Source organism: Sturnus vulgaris, chromosome 1 (genome assembly GCF_052056855.1).
Source record: "Sturnus vulgaris isolate bStuVul1 chromosome 1, bStuVul1.hap1, whole genome shotgun sequence".
NCBI lineage: Eukaryota > Metazoa > Chordata > Aves > Passeriformes > Sturnidae > Sturnus > Sturnus vulgaris.
In genome coordinates, this window is record NC_142243.1 from 80253549 (window position 1) to 80277445 (window position 23897).

The 23897-nt window shown below is 33.6% G+C and overlaps 1 protein-coding gene across 6 annotated transcripts in view; it reads left to right on the plus strand.

Annotated features, from left to right (window-relative positions):
• CDH12 (cadherin 12) overlaps positions 1-23897 on the plus strand; it is a 534486-nt gene that overhangs the window by 221932 nt on the left and 288657 nt on the right. Inside the window, exon 1 of one of the 6 annotated variants that reach the window (XM_088170609.1) lies at positions 11893-12036. The exons of the other annotated variants lie outside the window; for them this stretch is intronic. The gene's annotated coding sequence lies outside the window, so the exon portion shown is untranslated. Of the gene's footprint in view, positions 1-11892; positions 12037-23897 lie in introns of those variants that run through there. 6 annotated transcript variants of the gene reach the window in all.

The window sequence follows — 23897 nt, forward strand, 5'->3', positions numbered from 1 at the left end:
TACTGCAAATTCCCTAATGGTTAGAATGGTATTTAGCTCTCTTCTAAGATCCTCAAGTGAATATTCTCTACCAAAACCAAAATCTATAAGACTTCTGAAGGCACACGTTGAGTAAATATGTAAAGTCTTGATAAGATTCTTGATTTTACATAAAGTAAGGGTATATTTAAGAGCAACATTTGAAATCCTTTGGAGCTGATAGATCATTCAGCTAATTTGGACTCTGAACTCAGTAAATATTTTGCTGGAATTTTAATATCTTGTCTATTTTTTAATGAATTCTTTACTGTTACAGTTCCTGCTGCTTTTGTTCCCCTGAAGAGGTTAGACAGGAAAATAAAACCTGGAATCCTGCAGAAGGTGTTCAGTTTCTTGCAACAGTAACTGTGCAGTTGACTCATTGTCTCTCTATCACAAACAAATCCTGTTCTCTCTAGATGATTTTATGGCAGTGAGACACTTCATGGAAAAGAGTAAGAAATGTGCTGACAAAGGTTTGGAGAAGGAAAAGAATATGAACCATATTTTGTTTTGAAAATAAAGAAGCATTTGAAGTCTATCAGTAGGAACAGGAAAGAGAGAAGAATAGTACTGGATGAAATACTTGTAAGTGTTAACACCACATTTGTTCTTGCCTTGGTTGGATTCTTATTATTTTTTACTGCTGTGCTTGAAATTGCTTTTACTGCTTGACATGAATTTGTCTCTAGTATATTTTTGTTATATATTATGTATTTCTATTAAGAGTACTGCAGAATTAATGGTACAGAGAACCTTAGTGAAACTACCTGTTAGAGTCCTAAAATGAGTGTAACATCTCACAGCCCATCATTTAAAATTCCTGTCTTGCCATATTAATGAGTCTCAGACAGCCTTAATGCACCTGGAGGACATGGGTCTCAAAAGCCCAAGTGCAGCATAAAGGAAATGGACATTCATTTAAGTCTTAGAGCCCCATGGGACCTTACAGGTATAAACTTGGCTATAAATTGACAAGCAACCTTGCTTGTCCTCAGGCTGTCTGAAATCTATGAGAAAAGTTTGTCGTATTTTGAGGGGAAAAAAAAGCTCAAATGGATTGCCATTTGTTTAAAATCAAGCTGTGGGACTGTGTTCTGTGGGATGTAAGGTGAATTTAAGCCTACTGGCTATAGATTTTCATAGCAAATCAACCATGCTTCTGCATTGGTCAACACTGACCAACACATATTAAACAGTTACCAGTATGGGTCATTTAGAGGAAGATTAATAGATCACTATGCAAAACCTTTGCCTGAATATTAGTGAATTAAGATCTTCTAATGGTTTTGTTTTCCTACAGAATACAAGGAGTCTCACAGTCTATCACTGTCTCTTTTGGAAAACAGGGGAAAAAACACTTAGAAATCAGACTGAGGGATTTGTCTTGAGTGTTCAGATAAGTACTCTGGTATAACCCTCAAGTACACTGCAAATGTTGATAAGCTTTTTCCTAATGGTTAAACCATTGTTTAGTAGTCACATAGTACTGAATTAACAAGGACCACCCAGAACGAAAAACCTTTTCAAAGCTGACTCTGTAAGATCAAAATGTATTAGCTTCCTGTTTGGTTTTTTTGTATTCCTCTGATGACTTTCTGTGCTTTTGTCCTCTGCCAGAAGCAAATCAGAAGCGATTCCAATTGACAATAAGTCTAATGGCATACCAATAAACAACAAAAGCACAAGAGATTTCAGGTAAAATTAGATTGTTCCCATCCGGATAATTATCACTTGTCCATCAGAACAAAACTTGCCCTACTTTTATGTTTCTGGAGTGGGGCATTCAGGTGGGATACTGTTCTAATGAATTTTTCCTGAGTTTTGGGCAAGTCATTTCCTTATAATAATGAATTATAAATATTTTTTCACTAAACTTCATTTTTAGACGTTGATAGAGAGGAAGTACTATGTAGTTGTTTTATTTTTAGATTGTAACCCTAAACCTTCTTTAAAATAGTGTCATTTTGTATGTAGCTTATTACAAATCATGGGGAGTTTTACGGAAACTTTCACAGAATTTTACCTATAATTTAATACAGTTGGTATATGTGATTCCAGAAATAAGTAGATGATTGATTTGATTTTTCTATCTTTCTTTTCCCTTGAAAGATCAGTTGAATTGGTAAACCAAATAAGAAGGAAACCCGGACATCAGTAAAGATCCTATACATTACAGTTGTATCTCTAACAGTGGGACTTATCTTTCATATTCTATTTAAGGCATTGATTTGTAACTTGATTGTCTTAGGTTTGGGTCTGCTACACACGTCTTGTATGACTTTTGACAAGCTGTTTGGTTAGACTTTGCATGTGTTACATGGTTTACATTTATAAAATTGTGATAAAGATGATTATTTTTCTGTTGGATGTACAACCCTTGTACTGTAACAGAAAATGCTTATAAATATGTGTGCTTGTGAAGGACACTCTTCTGAATTGAAATAGTGCAAGTGAATATAATAATGAGATTTCAGGAACTTAGTTTCTACCAGATCATCAGGAAGGAGTGATTATAATGTACTTCTCCCTGAAAAAAAAATATTTATATCAGAAATAAACTACAAAATCTATTTTCCAGGGTTCAAAATGCTTTTCCTTTTTATAAAGATTTTTGTAGAAAGTTTAACATATTGCATTTTTTCTTTATACAGCTTACCTGTCAGTAATTGAGATACAGAAATGTAAAATTCCATTCAAGTTATTCTGTAACTGGTTCTAGGTTTCTCTGCATTTTGCTCGAGGAAAATTTCTCTATAACCATGAATTGTTGAAAGATTGACATAGAAAACGAAGAATAGTTTCTAGATCAAACATTAATAAATTTTTGTTGTGAATGTCCCCTAATCTCTACTAAAGAAGTTAAAAAGCAGTTGTTCTGCAGTGTCTAGGACTGTTGGTCCTAATGTAGTCACAGGAGATCAGCATGACTGAGCACTATGAATATTGTCTAGGCCAGGATGAAGAAAATCATTACAAAATGAACCTAAACTGCCGTCCTTTCCCTCAGAATGCTCCAAAGGCTAGAAAAAAATCCAGAACTCTGATAGTCTGGATTCCTGGGAAAGACATATTGAAAGCTAACAATAAAGAAAAAATATAGATGCATGATAATCTCTGTGTTTCCACATTATTCCAATCAGTAATATGGTGACTAAGTAGGGTTTCACTCGCAATACCTAATACAGTTTTTATTCAAAAGAACGTGTTCATAATGTGGAGTGTACCTCATAATATAAAATATAGAAGAGATTTTAATATTATTCCTTTTGTATCCATCACCTTCATAGTTTCTTTGGCCTTGGTACACAAATTCTCTTTTAAATGGCTGTCATTTACCTTCTAATATACACAAATGCTTTGACATCCTATTGCGCTGGACAATTTTAAGTTGGTGTAACACTGGTGAAAGTAATGGTGATGTTGCCTGTGAGAAAATAGAAAAGCTCATAGTAACTCATACACCAAGTCTTACCTTTTTTCTATGAAATTTTGTCCTGCTTGAACTGTGCATGGTAAAATTTGACCATCAAAATGAAACACAGATGGGGTAGAAGCCACCTCTAACATTATACATTCTAATAGTGAGATTTTGGGTTTTTTTCCAATTCAAATGAGCACAGTTACAATTAGTCTTTAGTATCCAGAGAAAAAACAAATGGTGAATCATAGTTTCATATCCTAGAATGTTTGTTATATAATACATATTGAATTTAATTCATATGCTGCATGCATATGTTTATTATGCTGAAAGCTGATTACCCAATTTCTTCTAAAATCTTTGAAGGCACTGTGCCAGCCCTTCCTAAAGTTTGCAAGCATATTGTTTTTGACAGTCAGGAGAGTTTGAGATTTCTGTATTAATTACTCTGTTTATATAAAAATGAGGTATATATCATTTGTGCATATTATACTTATTTTAAAAATTACAGAGTAATTACAGAAATTGCTTAAACTGCATGTGGTGTCTAATTTAATTTAATAAGATGCAGCTACATCATTTTTCACATCTCATAAAGCTAAATATGTGAGACAGTGAAGTCATAATGAAGTGTTGTAATGGTATATAACACATAGGGTTATAAAAACATTATTCATTTACTTAATCGTAATTATTCATATAGTTAAGAAATATTGCTGCATTTGTCTCCATATGTAATGTGTTAAGTATATGAATGATTATTATTTCTCACTTTGTTACTTTATACAAAGAAATGCGTGTTACTTTTTTTCTCCCACGTAGGGCATAGCCTTTACTAGTTTCAGTCCGGTAATATTAGCTCTCTCCTGTGGTAATGCATTTTAGTAAGCCAAAAGGGATGGCCATTTATCAGACTTGACAAGCGGTGGCTGAATAATAACTTTCCTGTAATGCAGACACTTTCCTGAATGTTTAAGTGCTGATGGTTTGAACATTACAGCTCACCAAATTTTAATTGATTTGAGGTTCACTGATTCACCAACCTCTAAGTAAGTGCCAGAACATACTTGGGTTTAATTTTCTTTTAGTTGTCTATCTAGATGAATTTACAGTCAAGTATCTGATCCTCTAAAGTCCTATAGGTACCCCAGAAATGTGCAACCTGCTCAGATATGTAAAGTCTTCTCTGCACAAGAGGCACACAATCCGTACATCCAAAATGCTGGTTTTAGCTGTGTGTGAAGTACAGGAAACCTAAACATTGCGTAGGGAGGGAAGTACTTGAACAATTAGACATAATATTTCTCAAGACTTGTTTGCATGGCCTAGAAGTGTAGGTTCTACACTAGCTAGACGGTTTCAGAATAAGGATGAGATTATAGAATCTGTTACGTGTTTGAGCTAATTCTGCATAATTATTGCCAAAGGTTGATTGGCAGCCTGATCAATGTTTTCGTTTTCCTCTCATGTTTCATAGCCATAATTCAAGAGTTTGTGAAAGGGTCATGGAAACTTCTAGATATGTTCTTTAGTTCCTGAACCAAGAAGTTTCGTTTGCAGTTCCTTTTTTTAAAAAGGCTTTCTGCTTTATATGCACACAAATTCCCCAAATATTCTGGGGTTTTTCAGCTTCTTGGGTTTTTTTCTCATTTTGACTTCAAGACATGTAGACGGTCCTCTTCTTAACTTCAAGGAGAAATGAGAATAAAAGCTCTTTTGTGCTCTGTGACCAAATAGGAAGCATTGTAGTGATGAATACTTTCTATTGATCAAAAATATGAGAAAAAAAAGACATTTTGTTTTCTGTTTCAGAGCAATCATTCAAAAATTATGTGCTTTCTTCAAAGACATCAGTGAAGGATTAAAAAAAAAAGTAAAAATAAATTAATAAATGTGTTTATATTTTCATGTTGTAAATTATTTCCTTGTCTGCCATCGTTTGTGTTTGGAAATGGCAATTTATGTAACATTCTCTGTTTAAAGTGCAGTGATCTATAAGACTTTTTCTGGAGGGTTCTAGACCATGTTCCCCATATGACTTCAAAGTCAATAATAGGCTTTCGAGCCATAAATGAGAGGCCTAGATATATCATTTCATTCATTCAGGACCCAGGTGAAGAAAATATGATGAAATAACATCAATTTTGCTTTGTATCCTTATCGAAGATATGACATAATAGTTTTAGAAATTGTTAGATGAACTAGATTCAAACAGGAATAGATAAGAAGTACTTGTTATATTATAGCTTTTCATAGCTATTTTCTGGAGAACAGTTCAGTCTTGTCTTCCTCTCCAGGCCTTTAAAGGATGACATATTCAAAGGATGACAATATTCATAAAGAAGAGCCATTTACACAAAAAATTCTTACACTGATAAGTAAGAAATGGTTACAATAGTGAGTACTTAAAATAAAACTGTAATTTAGACATTTAATTATTTCTGCAGTGTATGAAACTTTTCCTATCTGCATAAAAATTTTGCTTTACTCAACAAAACTGATTTAGTTATTTGTCTGCTTTGACAGATACTCATGCTGCTTAGTGAGCTAATGTGTACACTCATGACATTTAACATTAAGGAAGCCAATCACTACAGAATATAAATATACATACATATAATGGAATGGTAAGCTGTAATAAGTTTGCTACTTCTTTGCAAGTTATATGCATTTCAGATATGAGAAAAGGACTTTCATATTCTTCTTGTTCTGTGTATTAATATACTTTGGCTTGAATTTTAGTGGATATTGGTTTTTCTTCTCTTGACAGCAACTGTGTGTGGTGACTTAAACATTGTGTACTAAAATTCACACAGGACTGGCGCAGTTAAATAGTGAACTTCATGATACAATAAGTCATAATTAAAGTCTATTTGATATTTACCTACCACTGGAGAAGGCTCCAAGGCAGGCAGTTTCAGCATTTGTTGTCATTCAGCAAGGGGTTCAGGAATGAATTGAATCTCTGTAATGTGGAGCTGGCTCACAATTGGAAAGTAAATAGTAGAATTATTAATATGGTGTTCATTCTTATTAAAGTACTGTACACTGTGGTTTTCACATTTTTATACACAAAATATACCAAAGAGAAGAAGAAATAGGTGATAGAAAAAACGGATATTTTATTATCGCTAACGGATTTGGCTGATTTTCCAAACTGTTAGTACACTGGATAAGTAAAATGAAAAATTCGGACTAGATAACTAAATATATATTTAATGATCTGTTTCCAATTCTGTCTTTTAAAACTATCTGATCTGGCCCAATCCTAAAGACCATCCATTTTATCTAGGTAAATAAAATATATTAAAAGGGATGTAAACAGGAATATTTTATTTTTTTTTTCTCTTACCCCATAGTATACTATATGGAATCTAAGCTTCAATTGGGAAAAGTTTCTGATACATTCTTCTTTACCTTTATACTCACTTCTTGTTCCAGACTAAAAAATGGCATCCAGGCTAGCTATGCTACAAAATAATTTTACATCCATGGTTTGTGTTTTTGCATATTGTGTTTTAAGCTTTTCTGAGACAATTGCCAAAATAATGCCAGTCTGTGTTGGTAATGGCTTGAGCATGTGTTTTTATAACTTAGCTGTGATTTTATATTGCATATTTTGGAAATATCTTAACTTGTAGGTATTCTATTATGCTTTAAACTTGCATATATATGTATGTATATATGTACTATATATGTGTATATGTGCTTGTAATATACTGATAGTACTGCTTATAATTTTCACATATACACCTTTATACTCTTATGGATATAAAAAGAGTTTCCATTATTAGCAGGAAGATGTACCGGGACAGCTCATCAGTTCCTTAATCAGGAAAATTTCGACAATGAAGTCTGACTTACTGAGACTTTATTCTGAAGATTTCCCTATGTTTTTAGACAAATATTACTGTATTTTTTAAAGACTCTTGAAAAGGTGTAAAAGTCACTGACCAAATGACAGAATAAGAAAATTGTTAATGTCTTAGTCTTAGTTTTATTCTTTTTAATATATATAAAATAATTTTCTTCTCTTCTTGAGAAAACAGATTGTCTAAGTTTGTTTCATATGCTAGAAGTTCATAGGAGGAATCATTAACACTTTATTTTGAGAAAGGTGATAACCAAATTCAACTTTTCCAACAGGGATGTCATCTTGCAATATTTTTTGAACTGATTTAATGAGCTTCAGCACTATTTTTCATGCCGAGTTCAAATTCTGTTTCATCTGTGAAAGCTGGTAATGTGTGGTAATGTAACAAATAAAGTTGTAAATAAGTTTATTACCCCAGCTTTTCTTTTTGGTCATAACAATATCAAATACTTCACTAACAGGAATGTCCAGTCAAATCATAGCAGCCTGGATGGAACCTTCCCAACAAGTTCCTTTTTTGTCTGACCTTTCAGAAGCTGGTATTTATTTATATACCCATATTCTATAAGTCACACTCTTAATAAGTATAAGAAAAAAAAACAAGAAAAACAAGGGAGAGTTTAGTATGCTCTCTGAAAATGAGGTTGGAAGGCTATTATTTCTTTATTTTTTTCCAAACTACAACTAGTCTAAAAACATTTTTTCCCTTACTCTTAAGGAATAAAGGAAAGAAAATATCACTAAAATTGAAAGTAAGTACAGTCTCATGCAAATGCCATTTTCTGAAGTTCTGTGTGATAACTCTTCCTCCATAACTAAATCTCATTCCCTTGGTGAATCCTGACTCATACAGGATAGGAAAAAGAAGAGCAACAAGGTCTCTCCTCTCATAGGACAGTGCCTCAGGAATTGATGCACATTCTGATATGCACTCTTGCTCTTCCCCTGAAGTGCCTTCACACCAGAATGGGGGGACTTACTGCACAGGGTTTTGATTAACTGCTTAATTCCGAACCCTTTTGAGGATGTCTTTATTCATTTGCAATCTGGTATGCCAGCCTGAGCCCTTCTTCTGTTCTATTCCTATCTCAGAGTATCTTCTAGGGGTCAGGCTGTTCCTTTCCATGACACTGCTTGATTTTCACAGAAAAACTGGCTGTGTTAGCTCTGCAGTGTTGTCAAAGATTAGGACATTGTGAAAAAAAGGGTGTGATCTCACTGAATTGTTTAGATGCTATTCAGCTTGCTGGGATACTCTTTTATATCTCCTGTTTTGTGATTAGATAATTCTACAGACCCATGCACGATCTGGTAACAGTTATGCTGTTTGTAAAGTCAAGCTGTTTGATAATACAGGAACAAAACTCTCTGTTAAGAAAATAACATATTAGTTAGCTAACTCCACTCAATTAGGCTTCTTTGTCCTTCTCTATTTTTAAGTGGAATGACCAGGTAATCGAAACCTCAAACAGACCCCTTCTTAGTCCCCAATTTTATAAATAATACTCACAGTGTTTAAATTTAACATCCTACATGGAGTACAAGAGATTTGTTTAGGCAATAGTCTGGAAAGCGTCAAAATTTCATCTTAGCATAAGAATAGAACTAGTCCCCAGGTTTGGGCTGAAACAGTTCCACTGATGGTAGTCTTATTAGGCAGCAGTCTCACTCATTCTGTCTTCATCTGAATGCAACACTGAATGCCAACATCCTCAGCTGAGATGACAGCTTGACTTTGGGTGGGTAGACAATGTATTTTTCTACCAGAATTTTTTTCTCAATGTTCAACTACACCCCCAGAGAGAAATTATTGAAAAGCAAAGAATAAAACATAAGGATTCTTGACTGTAGAGGTTAGGTTTGTTTTTTATACTGTCAAGACGTTAGGAAGATGCATATGCTTTTAAAAATCATTACCGATCAGGAGAAAAAATGCTCTTTTCATCTCTTTATGTAAACTACCGTTTTTGTTTTGAGGTGTAGAATTATGAGACTAATGGAGAGCAGGGCAAGGTCTGGCACGGGTATTAAAGGTCATTATTGTCACAGGTTAGCAGATAATAAGAGCTGGAATTATGACTACACAGGAATAATTGTAAAAATTTTGTTGCCTTCTTTTCTCTTTTCCCTAACTAATCTCAGAATCTGTCTTCCTTATTGTAATCTGTTTATAAGAAACAGTGCAAAAGCTGAAGCCAGTAAAACAGGAAGCTTTAGCTTATCAATATGGCAATTTTCAGCTGTAGACGTACATGAAAAATTGAACTACCATGAAATATCTGTAATAATTGACAGTAGTTTCAAGAGACTATATACAAGGTTGGTTCTCTGGTGAGTACCAGGTATGTAAATTGATTAATTGTGTGTGTTTGTTGGCCTGCTTTTTTTACTTAATGTATTTACATTATTATTTCTATTTATATAACTTTTGTTTTTACTATTTTCTTTTTCATATGCTCTTTATTTCCATAGGACAAGAGCTGATAGCATTTTAAAATTGTGCCAAAGGACGCAATAAGAAGAAAAGTAATTTCTTGTAGATAATATATTTTTTGTTGTTTTGTCATTGTTTATCTAACGATAGTAGAAGAAACAAAATTATTCTGCCTAAATATAATGGAGCTGATAAGTGTATAGCATTTAACACAGCAGTTGGGGGTTCAGGACAAGGTGTTAGAAAGGAGGCTTGTCTAATGCAGCATCATTTCAGAATTAGATCGGGAAATCGGGGGTTAGAGTTTCTACACTTTTGTTTCTCAGAGATAGTGGATAAACCACTTAAACTTGCCTAATTCTCTAAGTTAACAAACTGTGTGTATCAAAATGATATTTTGCTTCTTTGCTGACTGTTGAGAGAGGTATGTAATCATTTGAGATCTTAAGATGTAAATCTTCCTTCCTCCCTCTACCCTTGCCTTCCCATAAGTTTAGGAAGAGAATCATTCTCTCTCTCGAAAAATGTCAGTGATTATTCTTGGGTTTTTTGACATGCCTTAAAGAAGTCTGATTTTCAAGAAAACTTGCTCATTTTCTTAATCTTAATTTTTATAAATTTAGCCCCTCTTTCAACAGAAGTGACTTGTCTATAAAGACTGATTATTGGAAATAATGTTATTCATCCCATACATTTCTGCCTTTCACACACTGCATAACAAAGGTTGTGCTGGCTACGCTTTCACATGCTGATGGATGGCTGAATTGACTGGGTGTGGATTAGACATAATTTTGGAAGCTCAACAAGTTAACAGCTTCCAGTTAACAAATAAGCTATTAAAAATGTGATACCTGGCCTGAAAGCAGATGTTGCTATTGGAAGAGAGAGGGGAAAACACAAGTGTGTTTCAGTGTGGTTCTTCTGCCTAAATTAAAGTGCTTGATGTGCTCTTTGATCTCTTCTGTTAGTTCACTTGAGTATAATGACCTTCTCTTTATTACATTCAACAACGTGGTAATCTACTAAAAGCAGCAAGATGAATGCTAAATATTCCATTCTTAGCACTGGACTCAGATGAATGAAGATGGATACAGACTTTACAGCTTCTGAGAAAGAAATCAATATTGCCTTTTCCAGAATCTAGACAGAAGGCTAGTCTTACTTCGACTGCCTTTTTTTGCTTAGTTATAATTGGTTAAAAAGAATGAAAATATTTTGTAGCTTACATTCTTGCCTTTTTTTTTTTTTTCCCCCACAACTGGGAATTGTGAAAAGTTGCAGCTCTTGTAGGAATAAGTGTAACTTGAGAAATGAGAGCAGCTCTGAAAAAGTCTATCTGCAAGATCTAGTTGCATCACAAAAATCATGTTCTTGATGGATGTATTCAAAACAGTGAAAGAAACTTCTACTGTATCCGGGACATTGGAGAGGGAATAAGTTCTAAACATTTTAAAATGTGATATTTGATGATTGATAAAATCTTGCATTTTTTATTTAGAGGTTTGGAATTGACTTGAAATTTACTTGGAAGTTTTCACAAATGAAAACAAGAAGAAACAATCTCACCTGATATAAACTGGCATGGCTCCACCGAAGCCACACACAGTGTTTGAAGCAGCTGAGGAACTGGCTGCTGCTTTCAGAACGGAGGATGGTCTTTATTCTTCCACTTTGTTTATTTGTTTGTTTATTTATTTATTTATGTCTATGCAGATCTATTACACTGTTTATGGGAACTAGAATGCCTAACTCATTTGTTATCTAAAGTATTTTTTGGTCAAAGGTGGGAGAAGGCTGCAGTTTTCTGTGCAGATCCTGGAAATATTATACACAGGAGTGGAGTGCAGTGTATCTATTAATCTCGTCTAAAGAAGCAGACAGTGAAGAGGTTCAGTTCTGTGGCAGCCTAACCATTAACAGTATCCCAAACTTGATTTTGTTTCTTTACTTTTTTGGACTGAAAACACTGGGGCTGAGATTTATTATGTCATTGTCGCCTCTGCCTTTCCTCTGTCTCATCTGTATTCTTTACAGAGTCTATAAACATGGGCTGTCAGCAAGCTAAACCTGTCAGATTTCCACTTCCCCCCTCCTCCGTCTGCTACTATGCTGCCCGAGAAACAGCCCCGCACACTGCACCCTCACTGTGATTCTCATGATCACATCTCATTCATCACCGTGACTCCAAACTCAGCTCAACACATTAGAAAAAAAGGTCAGGGATATGAAAGGAAAAGAGAAATAAACAACCACCCAGCGGAAGCGGTTGAGCTACAGGAGACGTGGGAGGTAAGATCGGAGCCAATTTCTCTGCCAGCAGCTGTACTGGGCATAAAGTACTTGCTATACAAGTTCTAAGTGTTTTAAACTGGAGGGTTGTGTAGGGGTTTTCTGCAGCTCCTGGTTTAATTTCCCAGTACAGAAGCATAGTGAAAGGATAGAAAACCTTAGTTAAAGGTGGGAAGGTGATAAAACTTTTTATAACTGGAGTAAAGACGACAGATTGGTTGCTGAGTGACTTGAAATCTGATAGCATGCAAGATTTGGGCTCGAGAGTTCAATAAACAGTGATGAAAGGACAACTTTTATGTTGACTTTCTGAGCCAAACTTTAAGATGTTTTTGTTTTGGGTTTATGTGAATTTTGTATGGATGAAAGAGAAATTATTTTGTAGGAAGCAGTAAAATTCCTTTAAATGTGGTCTGTTTCCTCCTCTGTGCTATGCTGTCAATCTAGTTAGGTAGAATTTTTTAAAAATTATTCTGGCTTAGTGATATCCTTTCTCCATTCTCGTCAGTACTGCTTTGGTCATTTATACTGAGCAGGTTTGTTTTCTTGATCAAGATTTTTTTCTTTTTTGCCTTTAGGCAATTAACTTTTTTCCAATTTCTTGATACTTCCCATCATAAACAGAAATAGCTGTTAACTCTTTTCTTATTTGTATTTTGCAAATTTTTATTTAAAATATTGATGTGATATCATGCCAGTAATTTCTTTTTCTCAAGAAAATAAAGAAGTGGGTGGAAGAGGAACTGCAGAGCTTAACATAAATAACCTGTAAAACTCTGTTTGGAAGAATTTTTTCCCACAAATAGTAGTATACTATATTTATCAGGATTTTATTTTAATTTTTTATTTATGTATGCAATAATTGGTAATGAATGTTATATAACCCCGATGATAACATATTGCACAGCAAGTATGATGACGTTGGTCAAGTAGTCAAGAATATAAATATCTATATTGAGTAATAAAATGTGCCTGTGCTTTACGTGAGTACAGATTGTCTGTTTCCTAACCTTTTCTGACGTGTTTCTTTCTGGCTCAAGTTACAAGTTTGCTTTTATGTTTTATGTGTTATTTAAGCTAAAACAAAAGAAAACATAAATAAATTATTTGATAATTCTCTTTGAAGAAAGAAAAAGAAAAAAGACAGTAGGATCCTAGTGAAATTATCAGGCAAATGACAAAACCAAAGGTATCCAATGGTTAAGCAGGGAAAAGGATATTTTATTGAAAATGGTTTCCATTATGTCCATTAAATGCAATGCTTTGGATGCAGCCTTCAAATCTGTTATCTTTGTGCCTCTGGCTTTTGTAAGGTGAGAAGGAATACTATCCAGTACATCTGTTCCATTTTTCATTCTCTTTGAAGCATTTGCTATGCCAAAGATGAAGAGAAAATGCTGGAATTTGTGGCTCAGAACACAATAGCGCAACATACAGAGTCACTCATGGAGAGAATCTAGCAGCATTTGGGAGAAACTTCTTATAATTTAGAAAAAAAGAACTTTTGCATTAAAAATAGAATAGAGGACTGCAATATCCCTTACTTCTGTCAAAAATTCTGCCACAGTTTTTGTTTTCTTTAGTGAGTACAATTGCTCTCGATGTCCATTAGGAGGCTCTTTCCTCTATGTTCATCATTCTCCATTGAATGATTGTATGAAAATTGATCAGTTTTAAACATATTGAAGATTGCAGCTTTAAGGGGTAGGGGAAGTTAAGATCCCCAAATCAGGTAACTGCATTATTGCATGCACAATAACGTAGCAACTGAAAAAGACAAAAAGCTGAACACATGGAGTTTGAATATTCAGGATAAAGTTAAAAGTTGAGCTGAGAATCGATAAATTCTAGATAAGTGTGAACTGCGAGGAGTCAAATATATTGTGGAGGATAAGAACCAGGGGTGAAAACATATTAGAAAAGAGAAGCACTTTTGAATTCCTACAATTTACTGAATATAAATGCAGCCTTTTGATACAGCAGAGCTCTGTACTGACATGATTCATACTCCAAAATAAAGAAAAAAAAAAACTGCTAGAAATTTCAGACTTGTGAAAAAAGAGGTGTGAAAAACACCTAGCAGTACACCTATATAAGAGGCTATAACTGCAGAACAATTAAGAAATAAATGTCACTGGCTCTTTGTGAACTACATTGAACTGCAATAATAACAGTGCTGGCAGGATGAAAGTGATGATCCTACTAAAGGAAAACAAAATAGAAGATAAGATCAGAATAATACATTGCAGCAAGAAAATTACTTTAAAATTACTTTAGAAAATAAGGGTATGAGAAATAGAAATATTTTCTTAGAGTGTAACTTGTGAAAAAATTATAGAGAATCTTCTTGTCTACCACATCACTGCAAATAAAATATAGATTGAGTGAAAGATGAAAGGAGGAAGAAGAAAAGTCCAGAATCCAGTACTCTCCTCTTTACTGTTATACTAGGAAGAAGCCAACTCCTAGCCAGTTTATCATCTGGCATTAAATGAGATTGCTTCTGTTATCTTGGTCAATACCAGATGAAAATGTGGTGTAAACCAAAGATTTCTTTGCACTGGGATATCAAATATTCTCTTATGTTTATCTTCTAAACTAAACTGGTAAATATTGAACTTGGCAGAATGAATTTGACAAGTATTTAAAGTTTAAAGTAATGTCTTAGAAAAATAAATGGGTATCTCCCTTTCCTTCTTGAATATATAGTAAAGTTTGCATTATGTAAGACACTGTTGTCCAGATCGATGCTGAAGGGCAACATTAAGCTATGAAAAAAATGTCTTTAACTAGTATATGAAAGACAGCCATTTTAAAATAATAAGATTGAGGACAGAAAGGCAATTTAGAAAGTGAGTACTTTTAAGTGACTACTTCATCTCACCAAACAAAAATTTGTGTTAGCATTCACCATCTAGTAAGTATCATGAATGTTATATGACAGAACTTGCCTACAGTTGCTTGCAGTCACCAAAATTAGACTGGGTTTGCCAGACTGTAAATCAGATTCTTGTAATGCAGATATGTAGAGGTTGGATTTTCTACTCCTACATTTCTTAAGGAGGATTGGTTTAGGTGCACAGACTTCATTATCCAAGCTTTGCAGCTCGGCTGGCTGCAATCAATAATGTGACGTCCAAGATGGATTTGCAAAATAAACAAAATTATACCTTCATTAAAGACTTCATTGTGACTGATAGAGTTCAGGTTGTATATTGAGTATGACAGCTATAATGCTTTCAGTGCACTCAAGCCAATGTTTGCAACATAAAAGGATGCACCACTCTAAGGATTGATGTGACCATTGACCCCTTTTGAATTTTCTGCAATGTTTACTTGACAAGGTCTTAAAAACACTACTTACTATATGGAATTATGAAAACATTGAAATACATTCAGATTTCTCTTCAGAAAGCATCAAATACTTTTATTTCTCAGATAGGAGCCTCTTTCTGGCTAATCTAACTACTCTGTTCTTCAGTTCAGAACCTGTGAGTTTTATTAAGACTTCGTGAAAATGTGAAGAGAAGAGGGCATATTTGCATGCCTAAGGAGTACTTAGTTTTGATTAATGGTGCATAGGAAATCAAGTAGGGTCTTTTTTTACCACAATGTATTCATTTGATGCTATCTATAATGCTATTTATTTAATAGGAATAGTCAAACCACTGAGTATATTTGAACATTGAATTTTATTTTTGCTTCCATTTCTCCCTACAAAATTTCCATGATTCAAAAAGACTTCTCAGTTCTCTTGCATGTCTCTGTAATGAACATCACTGTCTAATATCATCAGGGAATGCATCCTCTGATTGTGTTGCTTCCATTCTTTTCCTTTCCCCTCCAGTGAAGAAAAACGTTTAAACATGATTAACCCGTTTCAAACTTCTTTCATGAATATGAACCAAGTTATAGTTTAAGAAAGAATGTATTCTTTTTTATAGTTATATTACTTTTTTTTTTAATGTCAATGTTTGAAATGGCTTAAAATTATTCAAGGGTGACCAGGATACAGTATTGAATGTAGTTTCTTTCCACTTTCTTTCATATGAGGATGTATAACAGTTTTATTTTCTTCAGGATGTAGCCTTTAATATTTTTTTCTCAAATACTTACAAAAAAAAAGGGTGGGGGAAATAATTTTTTAAATATCTCAAGAAATAATTAGAATTGAAACAGAAGAGAGAATAAGTAAAGCAACTTTTAAAAGATAGATAATTTTATGGTTAGTCTTACAAGAATCATGCGAAACAGTTGGAATTCCAACTACTCTCTATATTGTGTTATATTTATCATTAGTACTGTATTTAATATCTTCTTGGCATTCTGTTGCCCATTACAATAATGGGATATAATGAGATCTCTTTTTTAGTGCCCCATGTGTAAAAAGTGTATTATTCAGGGCTTCTCAGGCAACCACTGGAATCTAGTCAGCACTGAGATGCTTGCTAGTAACCAGGGGTAATCTCTTGTGTAAGGGTTGTGGTTTTAGCCCAGCCAGCAGCCAAGCCCCACACAGCTGCACCCTCACTCTCCCCAGTCCGGCTGGGGAGGAGAATGGGAAGGGTAGAAGTGTGAAACCTCTTGGATTAGGGTAAAGACAGTTTAATAGGGAAAGCAAAATTTGTGCACACAAGCATGTTAAAACAAGGAGCTCATTTATCGCTTCCCAATTCATTCACTACTTCTCATGTGTCATGGCAGTTCATCCATCTCCAGGAGAGCAGGGTTCTGTCACATATTACAGAGACTTGGAAATAAAAATGCTATCCCTCTGAAAATCCTCTGCTTTCTCCTTCTTCCCTGAGCATGAAATCCTGAGCCTGATGCCATGCAGTGTGGAATGTCCCTTTGGTCGGATGGGGTCAGCTGTCCTGACTCTGTCCCCTGCCAGTTTCTTGTTCACCTCCAGTCTCTTCGCTGTTGGGGCAGAGTCTGAAGCAGAAAAGACCTTGATGCTGTGCAAGCACAGCTCAGCAGGAAATAAATATCCCCATGTTATTAGTGCTGCTTTCAGCACAAATCCGAGACGTAATCCCATATTAGCTACTATGAAGAAAATTAACTACCCCAGCTGAAACCTCCAAAGTAGTTTACCTTCTTTCAAGATCCATATTACTTACAGCAGTCCAACCATGGCACACCTTGTATCATGTACCATGGAGAAAACATACAATTAAGATAAATTTATTAGCCACTAGAAGGGAACATCCCACTTATTTTATGTCTTCGCTTGGAGTTTTTAGCAGAAAATATCCTGAGAAGCAGCATGGGCACAACTTTTGGAGGCAATTAGTATCCTTCCCTTTCCCTTCATAAGGACTTTGAATTTTACATGATGACAGTTGTATGCCCAGGAAAGGAAGATATATTCTCGTTAACTCTCTCTGCTCAAATATAGCTGAATGTGAATATTAACTCTCCATCTTCTGTATTTCATAGGCAAGATGAGGAAAATTGATCTGATTCAATAAGGTGGTATACTGCTAGGTGTGATTTGGACAGGAAAGACTGTCTTTTAATTAAAAAAAATCACAAAAAAATCCTCTGTTGGATCCAAATTAATACAGATTTTGTTTTAATTGTGCAGAACAAGAATCTGTTCCTGATATATCATGTTGACATGGAAGCAACCTTACCACTATCATTTCTAGTACATGTCTAGTGACAAAACAACTTGAATTTATAAAACATAAGGTCCATTTACAAATCATTTTTGTACTCAATAAATTCTTTGTCAAGCAACTTCTTTTTCTAAGATACCCTTATTCCTTCAAAATTAATTCATTATTTTTTATAATATAAGGGCTGTAAAATGCAACAATTTTGATATATCAACTTATTTAAAATGCTTTTTTTCAATCTTTTGGTTTAAGAACCATCCATAAGCATTTCAAAGCATTATTTTCGTTTTACTGAACAATGTATTTTTACTTTTTCTTGCTGCAACCGTAGATTAGTATGTAAAAAAACATGTAATAGTGGTAAAACCAGTACAGACCCCCTAGTAGTGTTTTGGAGTATTGTTTCTCCAGAGACCTTCTGAAAGAAGAGATTAAAAAAAAATCCACCATTATCCAAAGGTCTGTTTCTTTGTATCTGTACAAAGGGTTTTACTGGTGATAATTTCTTTCTGAAATTCCTTTTTACTATGGGTTTTTTTGTTGTTGTTCTCGTTGTATGTTGGGTTTTTTTGTTTTTTTTTGTTTGGGGTTTTTTGTTTGTTTGTTTTGTTTGTTTTTTGTTTTTTGTTTTTTTATCTATATATCCAGGTAAATGTAGCAAAAATTAATTGTACTGAAATATTGCAATATCAGTAGAAGTATTTTCTGATTTAATTTTAATTTTATTTCTACTTAGAGGAGTTTGGGAATTAGCAGGGAAAATTCCCTTCCAAGAAATTTCTCCAATTTTGCCTTTTTAATTGTCAGTTGTTAATAAAAGTAAATATAAAACAAGATACATTAAAGTTAAATCTTCAAGATTCTGTAACATATTATAACTACCTGGAACATAGTGCTAAGAGAAGCTGAAAAAAAGTAATGCATTTTCCAAACTGGTAGTTTTTAGAATGTTTTGAAGAAGTTCAAGACAGGAGATATAATTCAATGCATTCCTTTGAAATATTTAGATAATATTAATCAATTGCATTTTTGGTAAGAAAAAGAAATGACACTACTGTTTTATTTTAAACCATTTCTCTAGATGGAATAGCTGTTAACAGTGCTTTAGACTTGAGGGACTGATGTGACTTTTGGAATCTTATACCAATGAATACATGGATGGAAGAAATTAATCTGGATTTTGGAGTTTAGATTAAGCTTCCATATTTTAAATAATCACTATTTTGTAATTAAAAAAAAAAAAAAGTTTGAAATATAAAGACAATATCAGGACCAAGTTTTTATCATTTCATTGGAATAAAAAGTCTAGAAAAAATATTTTATCAAAATCCTTTAAAAAAAGAGAAAATTGAATAAAATTGCCGCCTATTTACGTTTTTTAACATATTTGCATGCATTTGGACTTTAGAAATGTGTGTTTCTATTCTCTAAATTGACTTTCATTTTGATTGTCCTACAGAATAGTATTATTTTAAATACCCACTTTTTTTCCCCTGTGTGTTTTTCCAAATATTTTCCAAATGTTTTTCTTCCTATAAAACCATACTAATGAATGTTTCTTCACTGAATAGTATAATCTTATTTAAGGATTTCCTTAATTTGTTTTTTCTTCTGGTTAAAGTCGTTTAACAGTCCTTACATTTAAGAATTTTCCTATCATTAGACCAAGACAAATAGAAATGAAAGCATTAGACATAGCTGTTTTTTCTATCAATTAAAATTATTTGAGGCTCAACCATTCTCATTTCTTACTCCTGCTTCCAAACAGATGAATTTTGGGTTTCTCTTCATTTATTTATTTTAATTTGTTCCATTTTCCTCTGTCATCCTATAACAATCTTATATCAAATAACCCCAGCACTAAACCCAGGGTACACCAGTTTTGTTTTTATTGATGTTACAATCAGAAGCCTATTTTTTATTTTAGAATCTTTGCAAGAAAGTGCCCCACATTGGATGTGTTCATTAAATATTACTGGGTTTCTCTGTTTAGTTCAGATGAAAACACTTTTATATTTCCCAGTTGTTTTAATAATTGTTTAACCAGAGACAAGAGTTAGTCTGGGATTAAAAGTATATGAGTTCAAATTTCCAAATCATGAGAAAAATGAAGTTACTCTATATCCAATGTGGGAAAGGGGAATTTTATTTCTTGCTTCATAAGGATACTGAGGCATTAATTCCCTCCAGATTTCAGGGCATATAAATGCTATCAGAAAATGAGAAGGGCAGATAAATATCTATAGATAGACCTAGATAATGTACCTGCCATTCTCAAAAGCTCTTAGGTAGTGAAATGCTCACTGGAAGTCAAATAAAAACTTGCATTTTTTTATCCAAGAAGGGCATCTTGAACTTTGGTCTCACGCTTTATTGTAATATAATGGAGAAATAGTATTATTGTCCTGGTGTATTGTGGAAGGAAGCAGACAGATCTACCAGACAGTGCTCTCATGTTTCTAGTGTCCTACTGCACTTAAACCCCACGGATAGCAACTCGAGCTGATTGTTTTATTTCCTCCCCTAGCTGAAATATCAGAACATTCTCTTCTTCAGCAGAGTTCAGAGCCTTTATATATTTGAGCAGATGAGACTTGTGCCTTTATGTCATACACTGGAAGGCTTGGGGTCCTCTGCTGCTGCCCCACCCCACAGCTCCAATTATGTCACAAAGAACACGAAACTATTATATGTGAGCAACAGAGCAGTGCTCCGAGTAGTGCTTAGAGCAGTGCTGAGACATCCTCTGCATGGAGCTAGATAGGAACTCCTGAGTGAAACTGTTCAAAAGGCACTTCTCAAATTTTCACAAGACTAATAAGCAGAATTCTGGGTTAAGGGATTGCTGATGTAAATCTTTTCAATAGAGAATACATTTGATTTCTTTCAATGGGCTTGAAACAATAAACAGGAAAAAACTAGGATTTTGGTCATAGTATTTTTAGTCTATAACCAGTTTGTTATTTTTTGTAAGTGTATGAACATATTTTGAAGAATATCTGAGTTTGTTAAATAGAAATCAATGTTCTTCAAGTTTTACATCATGAAAATGGGAGTTTTAATTAAGATAGTTGCTAATATTTAATATCACTGGTCCTTCCATGAGAAGCTGAGTGTAACAAACTTCATCTTACAGAAATGTTTTTTTTTAGAAGTCTTGTGGTAAAGAAGTACTTGAGCACAGTCTAATTCTAATAGTTCTTGATAAAGTTGAATATATTTATTTGTATGAAATTATGTGGACAAGGTGTTGTGAACCCTGGCTTTGATCCAATAAGTCACTGGTTTGATAAGTGGGCAACTTTTCAGCCAAATTTACTAAAAAGTTTTTCTTAATCACACATACCATGTTCTGCCTAAAAATTACTAAATTAGAATTGACTTTGAAAGAAATCAATTCTTTGTAGCACAGATAATCTGTTTATAAACTCCACATTATTATCTGACCTTTACCAGCATAACCATACCAAATGAGCATTTATAAATACATCGACCTATTGTATCAGCGTTTTCAAATTAATAATTTTAAGAAAAAAATATTCCTATTTCAAAATCACAACACTTTTTAGCTCTGTGGAAAGTACAAGTAGCCCCATTCTGACCTAGAGGATAAGTAATCATACACATGCTATTATAAAATGCTTCTGGTCTTTTCCTCATGATGTCTTTGTTTTTCTTCCTATTTTTCCCTGTATCTCTCCTTGATGATCATGCACAGCTTACAAGAATGGAGACTTATCAGAAACTTGACATCTCTGTAATTTTAAAATTTAATACTTCTCCATATATTTACAATTTTGTACATATATATGTAGTGTAGTACTCATATCATTAATGCAATATTTCATTATGCCATGGCTGTTCCATTCTAAATGCTTTCTGCATTGCCACAAACATTGCCTACTGCACAGAATTGATGACTAACACTGTCTGACAACTTGCACTACAGATTCCAGAGATACTAGAGTAGCAAAGATGTAATGTGGGTAGTGTTAATGTTCTTGAAATGATTGATTAGTTTTTAATTATAAATCAAAATTTAATTTAGTTACTCTGTTCAGCCAAGTAAATCTTATGAAATTTAATGTATGTACAGGATGTAATAGTTTCCAGTGCTAGTAGATTTGTTTTTTGAGAATGCAGAGTAGATATTTTCATAATGACTAGTTTTATGATTGGGAATTTAGTCCTATAAAAAGGAATGCAGGAAACTACCCTTTTTTATGGTATTTCTTGTAGTGGAATGATGACATGGGAAAAGTTACGGTTTGAGGCCTTGACAGACAGTTTTTTTCATCTGTACCCTATCCTTGATAGTACTGAAATATACATTTTTCTATAAGTATTGTGATTCTGTCTCTTCTCTTAGGCACTGTGACTCATACATAACCATACATATGGAAGGGTATGAGCAAAAGCAGTTAATAGCAGCCAAACAAGGACACCTCCGTGTTATTTTAATTTCCCTACTAAATATAGATAATAGATCATGCTTTCTCTCATACACTTTTCATGTTCAAAACACTTTGCATGCATTCAGTTTGATTTCTGCAGTCAGTCCTCCCTGGGTTTAACAACATACCTGTGTTTTAACGGTTGGTTGATGGTATTTATTCCTGACTTTCTCTAGAAGAACAGAAATTATCAAGACTCTGCCATATATTGCGTTTATATTAAACTTGCTCTTTTTTTTTTTTGTAAATTTCAAAAATCCCAGAAGCTCATGACTCTGCTAGACTTCATGTCTTCAGTAGTTTAGCCTGTGGTATATTTACATTTTTAATGACATTTGTACTCTTTTGGTCAAAGTAGCTGTAGGCAAGCCATTTCAATAAATACAATGTGTTGAATAGTATATGATAAATGAAAAATGAAGTTCTCTTGGAACAACTCCTATGTGTTACAAAATATTGCAAATTACATATGATTTTCATGAGTTGAATATGCTGTCTGGAGGTTTCAATGCTTAATTAGAAATTATGATTAAAGGAAACTGAGTAGACAAATAGCACCATGACTTTCCTTTGTGTTTATTCTTTTGAAGTTAATTAAGGATCTCATTTTTTAAAAAGACTTTACACTGTAAAAATGCAGGGCAAAACTTTGTTAACCATAAATTAACATTTGGTATTCTATATTTTACTACAAGGGATAAATTCAGAGTTCAAGATAAAATAATAGTTTATCACCTTGGTAGTTAAATGGTGCTACCTCAGTAGTAAGACAGGCAGCAGAAAGAAAATGATATTTCTTCAGTTTTGAACAGTAAGGGAACTCTGCAGAATCAGATAGGTCTAGTTTGACTAAAATTTTACTTCTGATCTTTTATCTACTAGGCATAGGTAACTTTTTTGCAGGTTTCTCTTATTGCAGCCTAACAATATAGGGATGTCAATGGAGATTTGTTATTTGGATTTTTAAAGAGATTATTTCGATGTGTGTTTCTTCTCATTGTATTAAGTAATTTTGAGAATAATTACTTTGGTTTTATATAGCTGTGACTTTAAAAAAATAATATATGCATTTTAGGTGAATATTAATGAATATATCTTAGTTTCATTGATGAACTTCTAGTTATTTGTTGTTTGACTACTAAAGATATAACAACTCTACTTTTGTTTTCTTCTTCCATTTGTTTGCAATCATTCAAGGTAATGATTACAAGCTCAGACTTTCAGTCACCACTTCTAGTAATACTAGAAATATTTCCACATACAAATTATTCATAGGAAGCTGTATAGTCAGATAAAATATATACATGCATTTGGGATGGAGGAAAATTATGGTTCTTAATGTTGTTAATAGGGATGCTAGTTCTTCAAGAACGGGAGAGTAATAGTGTGTCTTGCAACAGTGAAAATAAAATGAATTTTATATCAAATTAAATTATCACTATAGAATCCTAATAATCCTAAATACTCCCTTGGACACTATTAACGGACAAAATGTACAATCCATAACAGTTAACGTGCCAGTGATGATAAAGATGTAGCAAAAACTGTAATTGGAAAAATTTTTCTGCTTTCCTTTTTAATACTCTCATCTTGTAGGCTTTTATTCCCTAATGTTTATATTGGTATCTGTAAAAAGAACTGTTATCACCATGACCCTGTAAGGTTCATAAAAATCCTGTTGGAGTAAATGTTCAGAGAATCATGTCTCAAATTTCTAACATGTTAGCTACTTTTAGTATTTTTATTTTGAGACTCCTAGTCGATGTAAATTTTTAGGGAAAAT